Source organism: Ornithorhynchus anatinus, chromosome X1 (genome assembly GCF_004115215.2).
Source record: "Ornithorhynchus anatinus isolate Pmale09 chromosome X1, mOrnAna1.pri.v4, whole genome shotgun sequence".
Taxonomy (NCBI): domain Eukaryota; kingdom Metazoa; phylum Chordata; class Mammalia; order Monotremata; family Ornithorhynchidae; genus Ornithorhynchus; species Ornithorhynchus anatinus.
The window spans coordinates 43,076,842-43,095,941 of record NC_041749.1 but is presented as its reverse complement, the minus strand read 5'-3'; the positions used below and the strand labels follow the sequence as shown (position 1 = coordinate 43,095,941).

Genomic DNA, 19,100 nt, shown 5'->3' with positions numbered 1-19,100 from the left:
CTTTTTACCAGTTGCAGTCCTTTGTCTATATGGCGGGGTCATGCTTCTCTCCCGTTATAATCTTCTCTGAGTCCACTGCTCTCTGCATGCACCCAGCCATTTCTTCCATCATCGTGACACTCCATCCAGACAGGTTCTCCCTCTCATGTTAGCGTTGTCTAATTCCCTAACCCCATCCTAACTGAAACATGACAGAGTGAACACGTGTTTTGACAGAATTGAGTGCATCTCCAAGGGATAACACTATCAGATAAAAATGTCAAGGCCCTGCTTAATGAGATTCTGTAACCAGAGAGGAGGGAGGTCCTTAAAAGGTCTCACTGCACTCCACCTTTTGAAAGATGAGCCACAACTTTCCTTTCTTCACCTCTCACCCCTAAATTGCAGTGGACTTGTATGAAGTGGTCATTAAGTCACTTTCACTCAGAAGTAGAAATGCCTTCTCAATCCCCTTCTGAATCCAGATCTACCATGAATTTCAGGGCTGCTGCATTCTGATTCTCTGTCACTCACAAAGTCCATATGGTGTGTTGCATTTCCCAAGGGTGGTTGCTGCCCTAATATCTCATTATTCAACAATGAACCCCACCTTCCCCACTCCCCCCAAAGTAAGGTTTCCAAAATGTGATTCGTATCAACTGAAAAATGGCAGCTGTCTGCATGAGACAAGGTTTGCTTGCACTGAAGTGTAAAATGTAGGGACAAAAATCATTCGTGTTTAAATCAGGGTAGTTGTCGATGGTCATTCACCTCACTTAAACAAGTATTATTTAAGGGGACTGAAAGTAGAATTGATCTAAATGTGCATCCTCCATCCCTCTGTCTGCCCCACCCCCATTAAGGAGTTAGTATTTTAGGGTCTTATTTTGAGTGTTTGCCAGAGCATAGGGGTTGGGCTGTAACCATATTCAACAGCAACTGCCCTCACAGTGGCCCTTGAGCATCTTTGCAAACATGAAATTGAATCGATCTTTAGCTGTCTGAATGCTGCTTGGAAGAGAAGATGACTTTGAGATTGCATTTGTTCCTGTTTGTTTTGAAGAAATTACATCTAATCTAATCACTGCTTGGCTCCAAAATGGAGTGGAGAATGTTTGTGTCTCTTCCCTCTGTAAATGAACAAGAGATAGCATGTGTTTGCAGGGATTTTCAAAATGTTATGGGTCACTTTCCCTTCTCTAGCATCAGGAGTATAGCTTAACTTTTTAGTAGTCCTGGGTGGTATTGAGCCAGAAGGGAGTGACTTGATCAGAATTTTTAACCAAAGAAAAAGGTTGAGCTACTGTATTCCAGTGTGGGTGACTAGATTTTTTTTTTCCCTCTTATATGTACAAAATGAATATAAATGCTTACTCGGAGCAGAGCACTGTATTAAGTCCTGGAAAAAGAGTGCACAGGTGGTAGTTAGACATGGTGCCTGACTCTTGTGGGGGTGGCTCACAGCCTTGAGTATGTGGGGAGAAAGGACTATAAAGGTTAAATAAGATTCTGACGTTTAAAACTCCTGAGGCGAGGGTGAGCAGTGAGGACACTGCTAAATCAGTGGTGTGCAGTACTTTTCTGGGTAATTCATGCAGTAGCCAATGGAGCTGTCTGCAGCAGCAGAAACTACAGAGGGTATTCTTACCCTCCAGCTGACTACTGATGTTCAACTTGACTTTTCTGCTGTGACTATACATTGCTGCCATAAATGGAATTTAGACTAGGCTTTGGATAGGGGTCCCTGGTCCATGGAGATCATTTTGCTGGGGCTTTGATATCTCATGTGACTACTTGTAAGGAAAGATAGTCATAATCAGAACTGAGGGACTGGAAGCATGTCTTGGGTGGGTACCCATGGTGGGAAGTTAAACATTTGGTTTCCCATCTTAGCAGTTTTTCTGATAGAAAGTGGCTTGCCTTAGAGCTAATACACTAATGTTTTGCAAAGGTGTTGGGGGAAAAATTATTCCAGCTACAATAAATGAAACGTAATTTTAAGTCTATATCTTTTAAGCAGTTACTCTATCCTTCCCAGCTTTTCATCTAAATATCTTTGAGTTCAGTGGTTGAGATGAGATTTTTTAAAAAAGAAACCAAAAAAGTTGATTTATTACCAGCAAATATTAGAGAACATGGACATCCGCATTTGAAGGTAGGATTATACCTCTTTTTTTTTGGGGGGGGGGGATGGGGGCTGGGAGGTTAAGTGCTTACAGTGTTCCAGGCACTGAACTAAATACTGGGGTAGACAGAAGCTAATCAGTTTGGGCGGGCGCAATCCATGTCTCAGTGTTAATCCCCATTTTACAGATGAGGTAAATGAGTCACAGAGAAATTGTGGCTTGCCAAAGGTCACAGCAGACGAATTATGGAACCGGGATTAGAACCCAGGTCTTTCTGATGCCCAGGCCCAAGTTCTTTCCACTAGATTATGCTGCTTCTCTACTTGAAAGAATAGACACTGTGCTTTCTTTGAAAGGGTCTCAGTGAGGCCAGCTGGAAGAGCATAATAGAAATACATATACGAAGACTGTATTCTAGTGTGCAGTGTTAGCAAAGTACAACATGAACAGACACAGTTCCTATCAAAGACAGCTTCTTGGAAGGGCTGGGCTTTGATTTGCAGTTTTTAAAGAGGGGAAGAAGGTGATTATGATAGGAATAACCATCTAACCCCTTTCGGGAGGGCTAGCTTAGGCAAACAGAGGTGGGAGAAAGAAATGTAGAAGAGAGGACACTCAAGAAAGCAAATTGAATTGGGATGGTGAACAGGCTAGGATAGGTAGATAGGGATTTTTTTTCCCTATCTCTTAAAAATGTTTCTCTCTGGATTAACCATGAGGTTCCTGGTTCAATGGAGAACCTTAATTCATGCTGAAAGTCATTTAGTGATACTAGAATTTACTCCTTACTGTTTTCTTCCCCAACCATTATTTCTTAGAACTTAGCATTTATTGTCATTTCAATAGTCTTTATGCATTGCTTTCGACTGTGCTCTTAAAGAACTACGGTCATCTGTTTTATTGCAACAACCGGGCCTGCATTTTAACTGGGGTCTGTGGTACCATGACTCTTTCTTTGTTGGAAGCTGGCAAGGATCAGATTGCCTTCCTGCCAACCATTTGCCTTGTTCAGATGCCATGGAACCAGCAGATAATAGTTACCTCCAACTCTGGAGAGTAATAAATGTCAGCATAGTTTGCCACAGAACAATAAACTGCTCTGTGGGTATGCATAAACACTGCACCAACACAATCAAGGGGGGTAAATTGTCCACCTGCAACCTTCATTATGTCTGTAACTTGCAGTTATTGGGATGGCTGCCTCTCACCACCAGCTAACAAATTCCAGTTGAGGACTGATTATAAGGAATGATAGCTATTTGGAAACTGTAGAGCATAAGGAACATGAAATGAGGAAACAGACTAAAACTGAAAGTGGAAAAAAATTAAGTTAGACATAAAGAAATAGTTTCTGACAATGTGGGTACCCTGTGGGCTTTGAAGATGACACTACGGGGTGTTAAGACATTACAGTCTACTTTACGGTGGATCTTTGTTATGCCCATTTGTCTACTTCCGGAGAATTTTTGGCCCTGCGATTCTGCTCGCTTCTATGCAGAGCTGGATGCTTTCACCGAAGAAGCTCTAGTACCTTCTTTTTAGGGTTAGTGAAGTTTAAACTAATGATAGATTCTGCTCCCCACTTCCTTCTAGAGATGCGTATGTGCATTATTTCTGTTAAATGCAACATCTTCCCAGCAGCTTGAATGCACAGAGGAGAGCCCCGGGTGGCTGATAACTGGGAAACCTGAGAACGGTCACAAATTGATATTGTAAATGCGGGCAAGAGAAGGACTGAAGGGGCAGAGTGGCCTACTGGAAAGAGCGCAGCCCTGTGAGCCGATACGTGGGTGCTAATCCCTGCTTCCTCCTGCCTATTGTGTGATCTTGAGCAAGTCAGTTTCAGCCCTGTGCTTTACTTTCTTCATCTGTAAAATGGGTATGTGAGGAGTCTCCCTCTCCAGCTCCAGGCTCTCATACAACCTACAGCTTACATCTGCTTTGGTCTTCAGGATATCTCCCAGTGGATGGCACTTCAAACTCAGTGTGTCTCCTATCCTGAATTTAAGAAGCTCTGCCTGACTTGCCTAACTCCCAGATGATTCTAGGAAATGTAGTTTCCGGAGACTTCCTATTTCCCCTCAGTCCCTTGATGGTAGATCAAACCTCCCACGGAAACCTAAATGTTTTATCTAGAAGCTACCTGTGGGCCTCTAGAAAGCTCTGAGGAGCCAGAAACTGTCTATAAAACCAGTATCTAATGGTATCACTCTGGAAAGGGGTGACCTCTTGCAAAGACGGTGTAGTGAGAGATGGAGAACAATGGATGATCACAAATGCATCAGTTTATGAAAGCAAATGCAATGAAGTTACATGTGAAAATGCCTCATCTCCATAAAGATACATGTTAAGTATAGCTAAACAGCAAAACCTTTTGTATTCTAGCACATCAGGGCACAGTCTCTGCTGGGTCTCTCTGCAGTTCTCAGAGCCCATTTTCAGGTCAAGTGAGAATAATTATGCAACCTTCAATTTCTATGGTATTTTTATCCTTTCCAAATCTTTCACCTTTCCAGTGGGAGAGTGAGTTTACTTACGAATCACCCTGCTGTCATGGTCTCTGCTATAAATAAATATATTAAGCATTTACTATGTACTTAGGCTCTAGGCTAGATATAAATCAACCTATGGCATTCATTGAGCGCTGACTGCAGGACACTATACTGAGCACCTGTGATTGTACAGTACAAGAGTTCGTAGACATGACCCCTGCCCTTGAGGAGATTAGTCTAGTGGGGAAGACTGCTGCTTGCCCTAAGTGTAATTTACTTTAATATTAGTGTAAGGATATATAGTTAAATACTATGGGGGTAACAAAGTGCATATCTACATCTCCGCCCCTGTCCTCTCCCCCTCCCTTCAGGCTCGCATCTCCTCCTGCCTCCGGGACGTCTCCACCTGGATGTCGGCCCGCCACCTAAAACTCAACATGAGCAAGACTGAGCTCCTCATCTTCCCTCCCAAGCCCGGTCCGCTCCCAGACTTCTCCATCACCGTGGATGGCACGACCATCCTTCCCGTCCCGCAGGCCCGCAATCTCGGTGTCATCCTTGACTCGTCCCTCTCGTTCACCCCACACATCCTATCCGTTACCAAGACCTGCCGGTTTCACCTCTACAATATCGCCAAGATCCGCCCTTTCCTCTCCACCCATACGGCTACCTTACTATTACAGGCTCTCGTTATATCCCGGCTAGACTACTGTGTCAGCCTTCTCTCTGACCTCCCTTCCTCCTCTCTCGCCCCGCTCCGGTCTATTCTTCACTCTGCTGCCCGGCTCATCTTCCTGCAGAAACGATCTGGGCATGTCACTCCCCTTCTTAAACAACTCCAGTGGTTGCCTATCGACCTCCGCTCCAAACAAAAACTCCTCACTCTAGGCTTCAAGGCTCTCCATCACCTTGCCCCTTCCTACCTCTCCTCCCTTCTCTCTTTCTACCGCCCACCCCGCACGCTCCGCTCCTCTGCCGCCCACCTCCTCGCCGTCCCTCGGTCTCGCCTATCCCGCCGTCGACCCCTGGGTCACGTCCTCCCGCGGTCCTGGAACGCCCTCCCTCCTCACTTCCGCCAAACTGATTCTCTTTCCCTCTTCAAAACCTTACTTAAAAATCACCTCCTCCAAGAGGCCTTCCCAGACTGAGCTCCTCTTCCCCCTCTACTCCCTCTGCCATCCCCCCTTTACCTCTCCGCAGCTAAAGCCTCATTTTCCCCTTTTCCCTCTGCTCCTCCACCTCTCCCTTCCCATCCCCACAGCACTGTACCCGTCCGCTCAACTGTATATATTTTCGTTACCCTATTTATTTTGTTAATGAATTGTACATCGCCTCGATTCTATTTAGTTGCCATTGTTTTTACGAGATGTTCTTCCCCTTGACGCTGTTTAGTGCCATTGTTCTTGTCTGTCCGTCTCCCCCGATTAGACTGTAAGCCCGTCAAACGGCAGGGACTGTCTCTATCTGTTGCCGACTTGTTCATCCCAAGCACTTAGTACAGTGCTCTGCACATAGTAAGCGCTCAATAAATACTATTGAATGAATGAAAGTGCATAGCTATCCCAGAAGAGAGAGGCGATAGGGTGAGGTTTGTCAAGGAAGCCTTCTTGGTGTAGGTGTGATGTGACTAGGGCTTTGAAGATGGGGAAAGAGTGGTCTGTTGGTTATGAATGGGGAGAAGGTTCTAGGCCAGAGGGAGGATGTGAGCAAAGAATCTGCAATGAGAGAGGTAAGACCAAGGAACAGCAAGTAGGCTGTTGGCTAGAGAAATGAAGTGTGTAAGTTGGGTTGTTGCAGGAAATGAGTGAGGTAAGGAAGAAGGGAGAGAGCTGACTGAGTACTTTAAAGTTGGTGGTAAGGGGTTTCTGTTTGTTGTGAAAGTGGATGGACAATTATTGGTGGTTTTGAGGAGAGGGGAGATAGACTCAACTTTCTTTTCTTTTTCTTTTAATGATCCAGGTGGCAGAGTGAAGTATAGACTGGAGAGGGGAGAGGCAGGGAGGTCCAGCAAGAAAGCTAGTCAAGGTGGGATATAAGTGCTTGGATCAGCAAAGGTGGATTTTTCAGAGATGTGAATGGGCAGGATTTGATGACAGACCTGAATATGCAGACTGAAAGAAAGAGACGTTGAGGGTTAGATTGTAGTTCCAGGCCCCTACAGGGCTCACACTCTGAGAGCTGGTGTTCTCCTTGGCTCAGTGGAAAGAGCACGGGTTTCGGAGTCAGCGGTCGTGGGTTCTAATCCCGGCTCTGCCACTTGTCATCTGTATGACTTTGGGCAAGTTACTTCACTTCTCTGTGCCTCAGTTACCTCATCTGTAAAATGGGGAATGAAGACTGAGCCCCACGGGGGACAACATGATTACCTTGTATCTCCCCCAGTGCTTAGAACAGTGATAGGCGCATAGTAAGAGCTTAACAATTACCATTATTATTATTACTATTATTATCCCCATTTTATAGGTGCAGGGCAGGTCCAATTTGCCCTCAGGCACAGCAAGCAAGTGGAGAGCTGACTGGAACCTGAATCTAGTGACTTTCAGCATCATGGCCCTTCCAATAGGTTATACTGTGGACTAGGTTGTAATGGAAAGATGTAAGAGATAATAATAAGTGTTGGTATTTGTTAAGTGCTTACTATATGCAGAGCACTGTTCTAACCCCTGGGGTAGATACAGGGTAATCTGGTTGTCCCACGTGAGGCTCACAGTTAATCCCCATTTTACAGATGAGGTAACTCAGGCACAGAGAAGTGAAGTGACTTACAAGTCAGCAGATTCTGAGGAAGCCATTTACTGCACACACAGCCAACCTTAATTAGCATAAGCCAGAAGCACTACCACCTAATATGGCATAAATGATGGTCAGGTGGAAGAATTCTCAAGGCCAAACAGGATACCTCCCCATGAGCAGCAGGGGCAGCAGAGCCCATGTGCTTCCCTCTACAGAGGGTCTCCCCTAGGGACAAAGAAGAAATAAGAATCAACTAATGGGCAAACTATAATAAGAATCAAAACGGCCCATGATGGGGCATCCACCCCTGAGATTTGTACCGTGCTTGGCACAAAATATCATTAATATCATTATCAGTGAGTGGCCACCTCCATGTATACTCCTGGGATTCTGCTTCCCTTAACCCTGGTTGCTAAAGACTGAATCCTTAGCTCTCTTTGGGGTGTCCTTGCCAGTGTGGGTTAGTAAGGCTCCTAGATGCTTTTTCTGGCTAGGCTGTCTCCCACGGTACCCATTAGATATCTCGTGGCCTGGGAAGCTCTCCACCAATAAGGTGTCCTCTGAGACAGCTGGCAATTCCTGCTGCTTGCCGAGATTGTAGCGGTGGCCTCTGTGCGTGGGAGGAAGACAGACAGACCCACAGATAGGTTCGTCCTAGGGGCATTGAACGCAGGTAGGGACTGGCCACTGCTAGGCTAGGTCACTGACTTTAGGGGTTTGGCCATAGTCTGATCTGCATGAAAGGGGGGCTAAGCAATTGGACTGTCCCGTTGGACAAGGCTGAGAGAAATTCCTCCTTCCCATCATCTTCCAGGGGAATGAAACCAAGGGGAGCCTTCCAGCTGAAGGGGTTTTTAGGGAACCCTGGAAATGTGTTCTTCCTCTGATTGATCTCCCGCCAGGGCAGACCCTGCTGTGGTCATGTAGATTGCCCTTGCCCCTGCTGGCTAGGCTAGTCATCTTCCCCGACAAATGAAAGGCTGAGTATTATTTTGCCTCTAATAGCCTCTTTAATACTCAGATTACAACGTGCTCTCTAAACACACCAACACTGCCTCTTGAAACCCACTCTCTGGGACCTCGCATTCCCATTCCATTACAAAGATGAATAAACTGAACCACGGGGGGGGGAAGGGAGGGGGTTAATTGAGGTGCCTGAATCTACACGATAAGTTGGTCTTAAAAACAGAAATAAAACACACACGGTCTATCTCCTTAAGCACCTTCTGCTTCCGTGGATGGGTTTTGTGCTGAGTAAGTGATGGTGCTCTGGGAGAGCAAAGAAAGTCGGTTGAGATTCTGCTAGGTAAGCAGTGTGGGAGGGTGGGGATCATCGCACCAAGGAGTGCCAGAGTGATGGTGGAACCCAGTGTGGCTAATGATGGTCAGGTCCCCGACCTGATACTGAAGGACCGAGGATCTGCCGGGGCAAAGGAATCGATTATCGTGCTAGTGATCTATGTGCTGATCCGTGAGTCTCCCTCACTTCTGCCAAGAGTGACAGGAAATGCACCATTATCTTAGCGTCTCTTGGAAATGTGGGGTAGGAGTAAATGAATCTTTAAGACTGTAGGTTTGATATGTGCCTCTTTTTCTATGGAAGACAGAACATAAAATGTATAATTCGTGCAGTTCCTTTTGCAGAACTAAAATTCAGCTTTTGAAATTGCCGGTTGAGGGGTGGCGAGGGGTGTTCCTCATCAATCCTGAATCCATTGGTTCTTTATGGTATTTAAGTGCTTACTATGTGTCAGGCTCTGTACTAAGTACTGGGGTAGAGCCAAGCTAATCATGTTGGACGCAGTCCATGCCCCACATGAGGCTCACATTTTACTGATGAGGCAACTGTGGCACAGAGAAGTTATGTGACTTACCCAAGGTCACACAGCAGACAAGTGGGGATTAGACCCCAGGTCCTTTTGATTTAGGGGCCCATGCTCTGTCCTTTATGCCACGGGTTCACGGATACTTTAACCACTGTGGTCCAGCGATATTGCTGACATACACCGTCAGATGGCATAGCAAACTCTATTCTAATGGAGGAAAGCACCTGAAACATAGAAGCAAATTGATTTTATGACATTTCAATCAGTTCTCTCTTCTTCCACTACACCCCAGCTTGTACACTTCACTGCTCCAATGAATAGTTTGACATGGGACCAATGAATAGTCCTCATTCTCATAGCTCTTGCGTCAGACCTCTTGCTCCTTCCCTCCCTTCTGCTGGGAATTCCCTCTTTTCACATCCAGCAAGTCACTGCTCACCCATCATCAACATTTCGCTGTCACCTAAGCATTTGGATCTGTATCCTTTAAGCACTTGATATTCACCTCAGCCCCGCAGCACTTATATCCGTATCCCTAAATTATTTTAGTGTCTCCCCTTCTAGTGTCAAAGCTCCTTGTGGGAATGGAACATTTTTACCAAGTCTGTATTGTGCTCTCCCAAAGGCTCAGTACAGTGCTCTGGACACAGTAAGTGCTCAATAAAGACCATCATATGATCCTGTGGAATTTTTAACAAGGAAATAATGCAAATGTTGCAATAGTGCTTGTTGCTTTAAAGGATGTGTGTAAATGCAAGCACGTGAATGTGTACCCTTTGCACTCAAGTGTTAAGAACTTTCAGTAGCGATGGAGGTCCTTTTAAGTAGCATTTATATCCATTCCCTAGGAGGACTCAGCATGACTCTTTAAAATGTTAATAACTTCAATTCCAAACGATTTGTTTCCAGACTTGGCAAAGCACATCTCATTAAGAACTCATTACAGGCCAGGTTTTTAAGTCTCAAAGTTCAGCCATCTTTGAGGGTTTTTTTTTTTTTTTTGACTGTACGAGATGCTTTGTTTGTCGTTTTGTTTGGCCATTTTTTTCCCTCCCCCGGGCAGTGAATGTGCTTTTCTTTAAACGGGGGCACAGCCTGCCAGTTATTAGGGATTAGGTTTTTTTGAAGCCTTTGGGATGTCCTTTTGGAAACTGACACTGCCAGTGTCATGGGTCCTAGGTGAAGGAGAAATTGGAGCATTGAACTTTCTCTTTGTGAGACCTGAACTTCATCAGAGCCTTCTGTATGCTACAGTAAAGCATCTTGAGGCAGTCTGGCCTAATGAGCAGACCATGGAACTAGGAGTCAGGAGAGCAGAGTTCTTATCCTGGCTTATCGACTGCTCTATGACCTTGGGCAAGTCATTTACCCTCCCTGTGCCTCAGTTTCGTCAACTATTAAATACCTGCTCGCCATCTCTTAGAATGTGATCCCGATGTGGGTCAGGGACTGTGTCCAATTTAATTATCTGAGTCTACTCTGAGTTCTTAGGAACGTGCTTGACACAGTGTATTTTTTTTCATGGTATTGTGCACTTTCTTTCCAGGCACTGTATTACGCATTGAGGTAGATACAAGATAATCAGATTGAACACAGTTCATGTCCCACGTGGGGCTCACAGTCTTAATCCCTATTTTAAAGATCAGGTAGTTATACAGTCAGCAAGTAGTGGAGCCTGAATTGGAACCCAGATCCTTGTGACTCCCAGGCCCATGCTCTATCCACTGGAGCATAAGTGCTGTGGGGTTGGGGCAAATATCAAATGCCCAAAGGTCACAGAAAAGACCATGTAGAGGCCATGCAGAAGAGAGAGTGAGCTGGGGAAAAGAGGGCTTCATCAGGGAGGGCCTCTTGGAGGCAAGGTGACCTTAATGTATTGAAGGTGGGGAGAATTGGGGTCTGGTGTATTTGGGGGGTAGGGGGAGGATGTGGGAGGGGGTTGGCTATGAGATAGATGAGATCAGGGCACAGTAAGCTGACACTAGAGGAGCAGAATGTGTGAACTGGGCTGTAGTAAATAGATGAGTGAAGTGAGGTAGGATGGAGTGACCTGACTGCTTTAATGCCAATGATAAGGAGTTTGTGGAGGTGGATGGCCAACCACTGGCGGGTCTTGAGGAGTGGGGAGTCATGGCCTGAACATTTTCGTTGAAAACTGATCTGTGCAGCAATGTAAAGTATGGCGTGGAGGGGGAAGAGACAGGATGTCAGGGAGGAGGCAGATGGCATAGTCAAGGTGGGATAGGATAAATGGTTGGATCAGTGTGGTAGCAATTTGGATGGAGAGGAAAGGGCAGATTTTATCAATTCTGTGAAGGTAGAACCAATGGGACTTGATGACAGATTAAATGGGTGGGTGGAATGAGAGATGGGTCGAGAACACCACCGAGGATATGGGCTTGTGAATAGGGAGGATAGTGGTATTGTCTACAGTGATAGAAAAGCCAGGGGGAGGGTAGGTTTTGGCTAAGAAGATGAGGAGTTCAGTCTTGGACATGTTGAGTGTGAGGTTTGGGGAGGATATCCAGGAAGAAATGTCCTGAAGGCAGGAGAAAATGTGAGATTACAGAGGAGGAGAATTTCATGAGGCATTTTGGTCTCTTGTATTGCCAACATATTCTAATATTAATAAAGGTCTTTAATTCCTACTATGTGGAGTAGATACAAGATGATCAGGTTGGACACAGTCCAGGTGGAAAGAGCATGGGGTGGGAGTCAGAAGTCCTACCACTATCCCAGACCTACCACTCTCTTGCTGTGAGACCTAAGGCTCGGTTGCTTCTCCTGTAAAATGGAGATAAAATCCCTGTTCTTCCCTGCGTGGGGCAGGGAGTGGGTCCGGGCTGGGTTATCTTAGCCCAGTGCTTGGCCCATTGTTGACCAGCAAAGATTTCGGGGTAGCAGCCTGTGTAGCTGCTTTCACCACCCAATCATCCAGATATTGCTAGATTTCCTGCTCAATCCATTGGCTACTTGAGACACCCCAGGTGGTTCAGAAACCTTCACCACTAATGGCATAGAGGGACCCCCTCACTATTTCTAGCTGTGAGGTGGTCAGGGGTGTAGGAATACATCTGAGTGTGTGTGTGCTCTCACACACAGTTTTGCCAACACAAAATCATAATTCTCAAAGATGATCATTGAATAGCACCTTCTTAAATCTTTCAACTATTCATAAATTAATAGCCTACATTTTAAAAGGCAGGATTATAACCCAGGTGTTCACACTCCAAGGCCTGTGCTGTTTCCACTAGGCCCCACTAAAGTGAGTGGGTTACTTGGAGAGGAATGAAGGGTGTGAGCTGGGGTGTCGTGGGAGAGAGCTGATGGAGTGCTTTAAATAGGATGGTCAAGACTTTCTGCTTGATGTGGAGAGGAAAAGGAAACTACTGATGTCTCTCAGCCCCAGATGGCTAATAATGTCCGGCTTGAACTGACTCGAGCCAAGCCCCAAGACGGCATCGGTACTGAGGCCCGTCTCGCTGCGAGGATTGCGATGGGAGAGGCAGACATCTGCACGTGCAGGATCCGTGGTACGTGGATAACTGTCCATTGCTTTAGAGACTCGGTCCAGATCCACTCGAACCCCTTGCACCTCCACTCCCTGCTGTATGAGCTGAATCAAGTCACTTAACTGCTCTGTGCCTCAATTTCTCATTGATAAAATGGGGACGATACCTGTACTCCCTCCCTCTTAGAGTGAGCTCCACGTGGGTCAGAAACTGTCTGATCTGTTGATAGTAGTGTTTCTACCTTAGTGCAGTGGGTGGCAGTGAGTAAGCACTTTAAACCATACTACTAATTAATAAAAATCACTTTAACTCTGGGTCTCCCATCACCTCACTCCTGATCTTCTCCCTGGCATCCCCAGCCAAAAAGAACGATTAATGGAACACAGAATCAAAGGGAAAACTCCTTATCATCACTATTGTAAGTATGTCCTGGGGTTATGGTCACCCCACAGGATCCGCAACTTGGGGGTACATCCTGCATCTCCCCTTCTCTCCCCAGACCCAGGCCAGCCGTCCCTTTCTGCTTGTAGTCCCAGATTCCTGATTGGGCCATGGGACTGGAAGGTGTCTGTTATATTGTACTGTCCCCAGTGCTTAATACAGTAATCTGCACACAGTAAGTGCTCAATGAATACAATTGACTGTCTGGAGATGAGTGGGGCAGGATGAGTCTAGAATTCTTGGTGTGGACGACCGCTTCTTTTTCCCCCTTCCCAGTTTTACTGATGGACCTGGAGGAAAACTTACCACATGACAGCCAATCCCAAGGTGGCCACATTTTTGAGAACCAAGACCTGGCTGTGGCATGAGATGTCTCTGTGCTTCACATTTTTCTGACATTCACCTTGAATATTTATAGCCCTTCCCCAAACCCTCAAACTCAACAGATTGTATATAAACCCAATAGGTCCACCACTGTGAACAAAAATTAAAAAGATGGTTGATGTTCTCCCTTGGGAACCCTGGAAATTATCATCTCTATAAATAGCCCAGCTGGTTCATGAAAAGCCCATGCCACCCCTATGAGAATATCACTTCCATTTGAATTTTTCCACAAATCATGTGGTGTAAAGTGAATAAAGGAACTCAAGCACATTTTATTTTTAAGCCGTAAACAGCTACGGGCATTTATTTATTCATTTTTTTTTGGACATTTTCCCCTCAAAGCCTTGTTCTGAATTGTAAGCCTTTTGGGCTTACCTCCTGCGTCCTGGGAACTGAATCCTATCAGTAGGCATCACATACAAAAGTAGACCTTGCAGGGACTCTCAGCCCCAGCTGTGCTTTGCCAGCTTTCCTACAATTAGAGTGGGAAATTTATAAACTCATCAGTAAGGACACTCACCATAAAGTTGATGTTGATAAAGTTGATAGGTCCACCCCACTCCTTCAACATGCTAACTTCAGTACAAAGCTGAAACACACCTTTCTGCTCTGCTGACCTTCCACCAACCTCAAGGTTCTTGGTGAGGGGAATATTCGTAGAGAGAAGGCTCGTCGCTTTGGCTGGGAAGATCATCCTTACTGTTAGCAGGGATTTCAGCCTTGCGGGATTCAGATGCAGGTACGAGAGGCTGCCGCTGTGGCTATGTGTCTCCATTCCAACAAATGTTTTCTTCATGCATTTCTGCTGGGGAAGGGAAATTGGTAGTTTTAAGAGTTGGCCAAATGGTGCCGAGTGTGCACCAAGATGCTGTTGGCTAGACACTCACATTCAGGACCCTTAAGTCTCAGTTCTGAGTCTTCAGGCCCGACAGCTTGAGCGACGGACTGGGTTATAGTGATGCCCTCTCTTTTTCCTTTCGTTCGAATCATATTGAGCGCTTACTGTGTGCAAAGCACTGTACTAAGCACGTGGGAGAGTACAAATACAACACAAAAATTTCCTGCCCACAGTGAGCTCAGTCTAGAGGGGTAGACAAAATCTGCATAAATAACAGATATGTACATATGTGCTGTGGGGATGGGAGAGAGGATGAATGAAGGGAGCAAGTCAGGGTGATGCAGAAGGGAGTTGGAGGAGAGGAGGGCAGTGCCAGTCCTTGCCAGTTGAGGTTCCCTCCGGGGCAGTGGGTTGGGACTGGGGATCAGCAAGCAGACAGGGACGCAGCACTTTGCAAAAGGTTTGAAAGTTCAAACCCCACTTAGAACCATAGCATGCTGCTGACGCTGTGCTGTAGCACCCGAACCCGGTTGCTATCAGTGTCACCCACATTAGCCAGCTGTTTGTCAGGGCTCAGGGTGGGCTTTCCCACTTCACTGAACTCCTTTGGGTCAAAAATCCTTCTTACCTGATGGCAGAGCTCCAGCAGGAATTCTCCTGTCTGAAGTCAGTAGGCAGAGAGCATGTCTATCAACTCTGTTGTACTCTCCCAAGTGCTGAGTATAGTACTCTGTTGTACTCTCCCAAGCACATAGTACAGTGCTCTGCACATGGTAAGCACTCAAATACCATTGATTGATTAACTCGGCTCCCCCTGACTGAGCAAGCTAACAGACCACAGTCTGCACTGTTTGCACTTCTTGGCCAAGAGGAAGGTGGATTTTGGGGCTGCAGCAGGAAGGTGAGTTCATCTCTGGTTTCTGTTCTATTCTGCTGCTGCCCTGACCTTCAGTTTCTGATTGGAGGCCACATTGGCTGGAGGCTGAGGAAAGTAGGAGGGCACTACAAGTGAATATGGCAGCTTAAGGAGGGATTTCACTGGCCCCCAAATAGTGCTGGTTCTGAGGAGGAAACCCCACCTAAAGCATGTGGTCTCCAGAGGCAGCGGTAGGAGATGATTTAAATGGGGGCCCAAGGGGCCGCGTCACTTCCCCCAGGCCTCTGTAGACTCCTCTAGGGACCCTGCCGTGGCCTGCCTCTTCTCTCGGCCTCAGAGCCGGGGCTGGCTTTAGGCATCTGCATGTGAGTTGGTGGGGGTTATGCCGGTCACTCAGTTTAACGTAACATCACATGGAACACTGCAAAGTTGGCCCAAGTCTGCCCAAACTGTTCAAAAATGTTATGATACTAAAATTAATATCAATAAAATCTAACAATTTTAACTGTACAACCAGAGGGTCTCAAAATGGCCACGCTTCAGAGGTTCTGAATAGAAAATGCTGGCAGAGTTCTGAGGCCGCCAGGCTGACCCCTTGGGTGGCATGCCCTGGGGCGTCTGCCTCACTCACTTCCCTCCCAAAGCCGTCCCCGCCCCTCCTGGTAATACCATTTGGAAAGGAATGGCGGTCAGCAAAACTGCTCTAGCATCATGCCGTGCTACCTCAGCCCCCTTGTCCAGGATAGGATTTCACCTGGCATGAGGCACAAGTCATCGGTTGTGCTTGCAAGCTCCTACCCCTTCCTCCTTCCCTCCCTCCACTCACCCGGCTCTGGAATCCATAGCAAGTGAAACCACCTGAAAGTCATGTTCATGACCATGTTTTCTGCACACAGGGAGAGCTCAGTATATACCGCTGATTGGTTCTTTTCTGTTTTGTACAATCTTTATTCAAGAAAACACTAGGTGCGTAGGACAATGATAACATCTGTGGTGTCTGTTAAGTGCTTACCATGGGCCAAGCACTGGAGTAGATACAAAATAATCAGGTCAAACTCAGGCCCAGTCCCACGTGGAACTCAATCCACGAGCACCAGACTGAGTGGGAGGGAGAAGTTATTGAATATTATTGAATATCCATTTTACAGATGAGGGGAATTGAAGCACTGAGAAGCTAAATGGCTTACCCAAAGTCACATAGCTAAGTGCAGAGCTGGGATTAGAACCCAGGTCCTCTGGCTCCCAGGTCTGTGGCCTTTTCAATAGGCCATGCTGAAGAGATTTGGGTTAAAATTGGAATTCCAACCAGCGTCCTGGAGAGGTGAATAAAATTGGTTGGTGCGGGTTTGTTCAACCGACTTGCACGTGGTCACAGCCCTACCATAGGGCTGACTGATTAGAGCTAGGATTGCTTAGGTGACAGCTGATTCCCAACAGGACAAACTCATATTGTCAAGCACTCTGCTGACATTGAGTTTTCCTAGATCTAATGGAAAGTTTTTTACTATCTGCTTCTTGCAAAACCATGAATTCTTGAATCTCATTAGCACCTCTGATGAAATATGATGTTTTTGTAACAGTAAACAAATCTTAATATTTAAATATGACAAACTTAAGTCATAGAGAATGTTGAATTATCCAAGCTGGAGCTGAATAGAGAATTCTCACCCCTTCCAAATCTTTGCTTAGAGGCTACTGTATGGACTATTATGAATCTTTGTGTTTTGTGGACATAGATGCCAGACCACCAATTTAAAATAGATTTCTTCGCTTTTGTCAATGGCCAGGCCAACCTGGCAAACACAAAGAGTTTTTAACCTTAGAGAGAGCAGAACCCTTTGGGCTGAAGGTATTTCAGCCTCAGTAAGCTGCCTGTTCCAGTGAACCACACGCTCATATCCTGTTCAAATATATATTTAATTCTTTGTTTAAATTCAATTTAGGTTCACTTTGCAGTCATCACTATCGCTGCCCACTCAGCTGAAAGCCTCTGCATTTTTATTTCTGGGCACCACTCTTGTACAAAGTCCCACCTTCCAGGGCTCTCTTAGAGATGAGATGAGTTGAGGGGGCTAGGCTTTTTTTTTCTGCCCACCCTTCGGACTAGTGCACCTGCTTCCCTTTTACCCTCCTGACTTCTCACCTCGGCTACCCTCCAAGCTGTTCAAAATGGGACTGAGAACTAACTTTTTCACTTACAATTCTGACCGTGTTGCTGTCCTCTTAGGCTTTGTTTTCAGGACGTTCTCTTCTTCCCACACCAACTTTCCAACTTCGTGCTCTCTCCTTTCAGTTCTTCCTAACACTTGGCCCCCGGCTAGCAATCTCCCATCAGTTTTCCCAGCTCCTTTTCGGATTGCCTTTCCTGTTGGTTCGAGCCTCTTCTTTAATTGCTGTCTTTGTTTTTCTCCTCTGCCTTTCTCTCTGCACTTGCACTGACCCTTGGACCTGCACAATCCAAATCAATAAATAATTACCAAGCCATAGCCTGGCTATGGGTCTGTGCTATACAGTGCTCAGAATTCTCCTTCCTCTGCTCTCTCCGACGGCCATTCTTTCCACTGTAAAATCTCCCCTGAATTAGTTTGGAAACCCCCAAGGTTTAACTCCCAGCTGCTGTTTGAGTGGAACAAAGTTTATGTATAAAAATTAGGCCGATGTTCTGGATATCCCTTATAGAAGGTTCAACAATCCCTTGTTGGCCAAGCACGGTCCTATGGCACAGTATGGAATGCAGCTGAATCCAACAAGTCCTAAAGGAATCCCTGAGAATGAAACTTTAAATAAATTGAATATGGGTTATATTATTTATTGCTGTCTGTCTGCCCAAATAAATCCTTAAGGTCAGCAGAAACCTAGCTCGAGGTTAGTGCTTGCTTGCTTACTTTGTTACTAAAAGGCAACATCAGTGGATGATTACGTGGTGGGGTGAATCTCCATTTCTAAATCTTATATCTTGAAGGGTAAAAAGAAACATATCAGAAAATTGCTGCCAATCTTAACCAGCTAGTATGATCTAAAAACTCGCCTAAAGAGATGCGTGTATGTTTTGTGTTCTTTATATGAGGAAAAGTCCCCACCTGGGCACCCTTTCCAAATGTGAATTTCTAAATGACTAGACCTTGACTTTCTCTGGCAGAGCTGAAAGCCAACTTTGCATCTATTCCAGTTGCCTTTCATATGGAAATTGCAGGAAATCACAACAGCGGAGACCTCTGAGACCTCAGAAGTTGACTCGCTAATTGGCGTGTCTAAAATTATTTCCCAGAAATCTTTTCATTACTTTGTGGACTATGAAAATGGTGCAGAGCTCAGACCCTCTGTGGATCTTTATATCTGTAGCCATTTTCTGTGAGGCTTGGCGAATTCACTTTCTCCCACGGTTGGTGTTAACATTCCTGAGTATTAGTGCTTGGAATTCTATGATCTTGACATTGAGGAGCGCAGTTTCCTTGAACCACCTTTCCTAGGAATCCGTCATAGTTTCCGTTGTCACCATTAATAAAGGTAATCCATTTTTAGCCTCGAGACAGGCTGGAAGGTCTTTGATTCACGAAGGCATTTGAGTCCCAGGCTAGCTACTGCTCCTACTGTAGAGGACACTCACGGTGTTAACACTTCACTGTATTTCGGTAATACATCATTTTCTGAAAAGTTCAAAATCAACACTTCAGCTATTAAGAGGAAGAGGTCTTGGCTGGAGGTGGACCTTATTTGCTTGCCATGGCACAGTGTTCCCAAGTCCAAGAACTCAACTGTCTGAATGTCAACTGTGGCATCCCGTGGTAGTTCTGGGCTCCTCTGGAAAGAGCCTTTTTGTTAAAAATGACAGAGAGGGTGACTTGAAGACATGCAGCTGCTTCTTTAACCATTGAGGCCTCTTTGACAATCC

The 19,100-nt window shown here is 45.7% G+C and overlaps 1 protein-coding gene and 1 long non-coding RNA gene across 3 annotated transcripts in view; one reads left to right on the top strand and one right to left on the bottom strand.

Annotated features, from left to right (window-relative positions):
- The window catches only part of FSTL4 (follistatin like 4), a 661,388-nt gene that overhangs the window by 16,912 nt on the left and 625,376 nt on the right, over window positions 1-19,100 (top strand). The gene's annotated exons all lie outside the window — the stretch shown is intronic.
- LOC114806472 lies at window positions 13,764-17,582 on the bottom strand. The gene is made up of 3 exons (XR_003754517.1): window positions 17,408-17,582; window positions 14,094-14,298; window positions 13,764-13,965 (listed from the first exon to the last, which is right to left on the bottom strand). It is a non-coding gene; the product is annotated as an uncharacterized LOC114806472 (long non-coding RNA).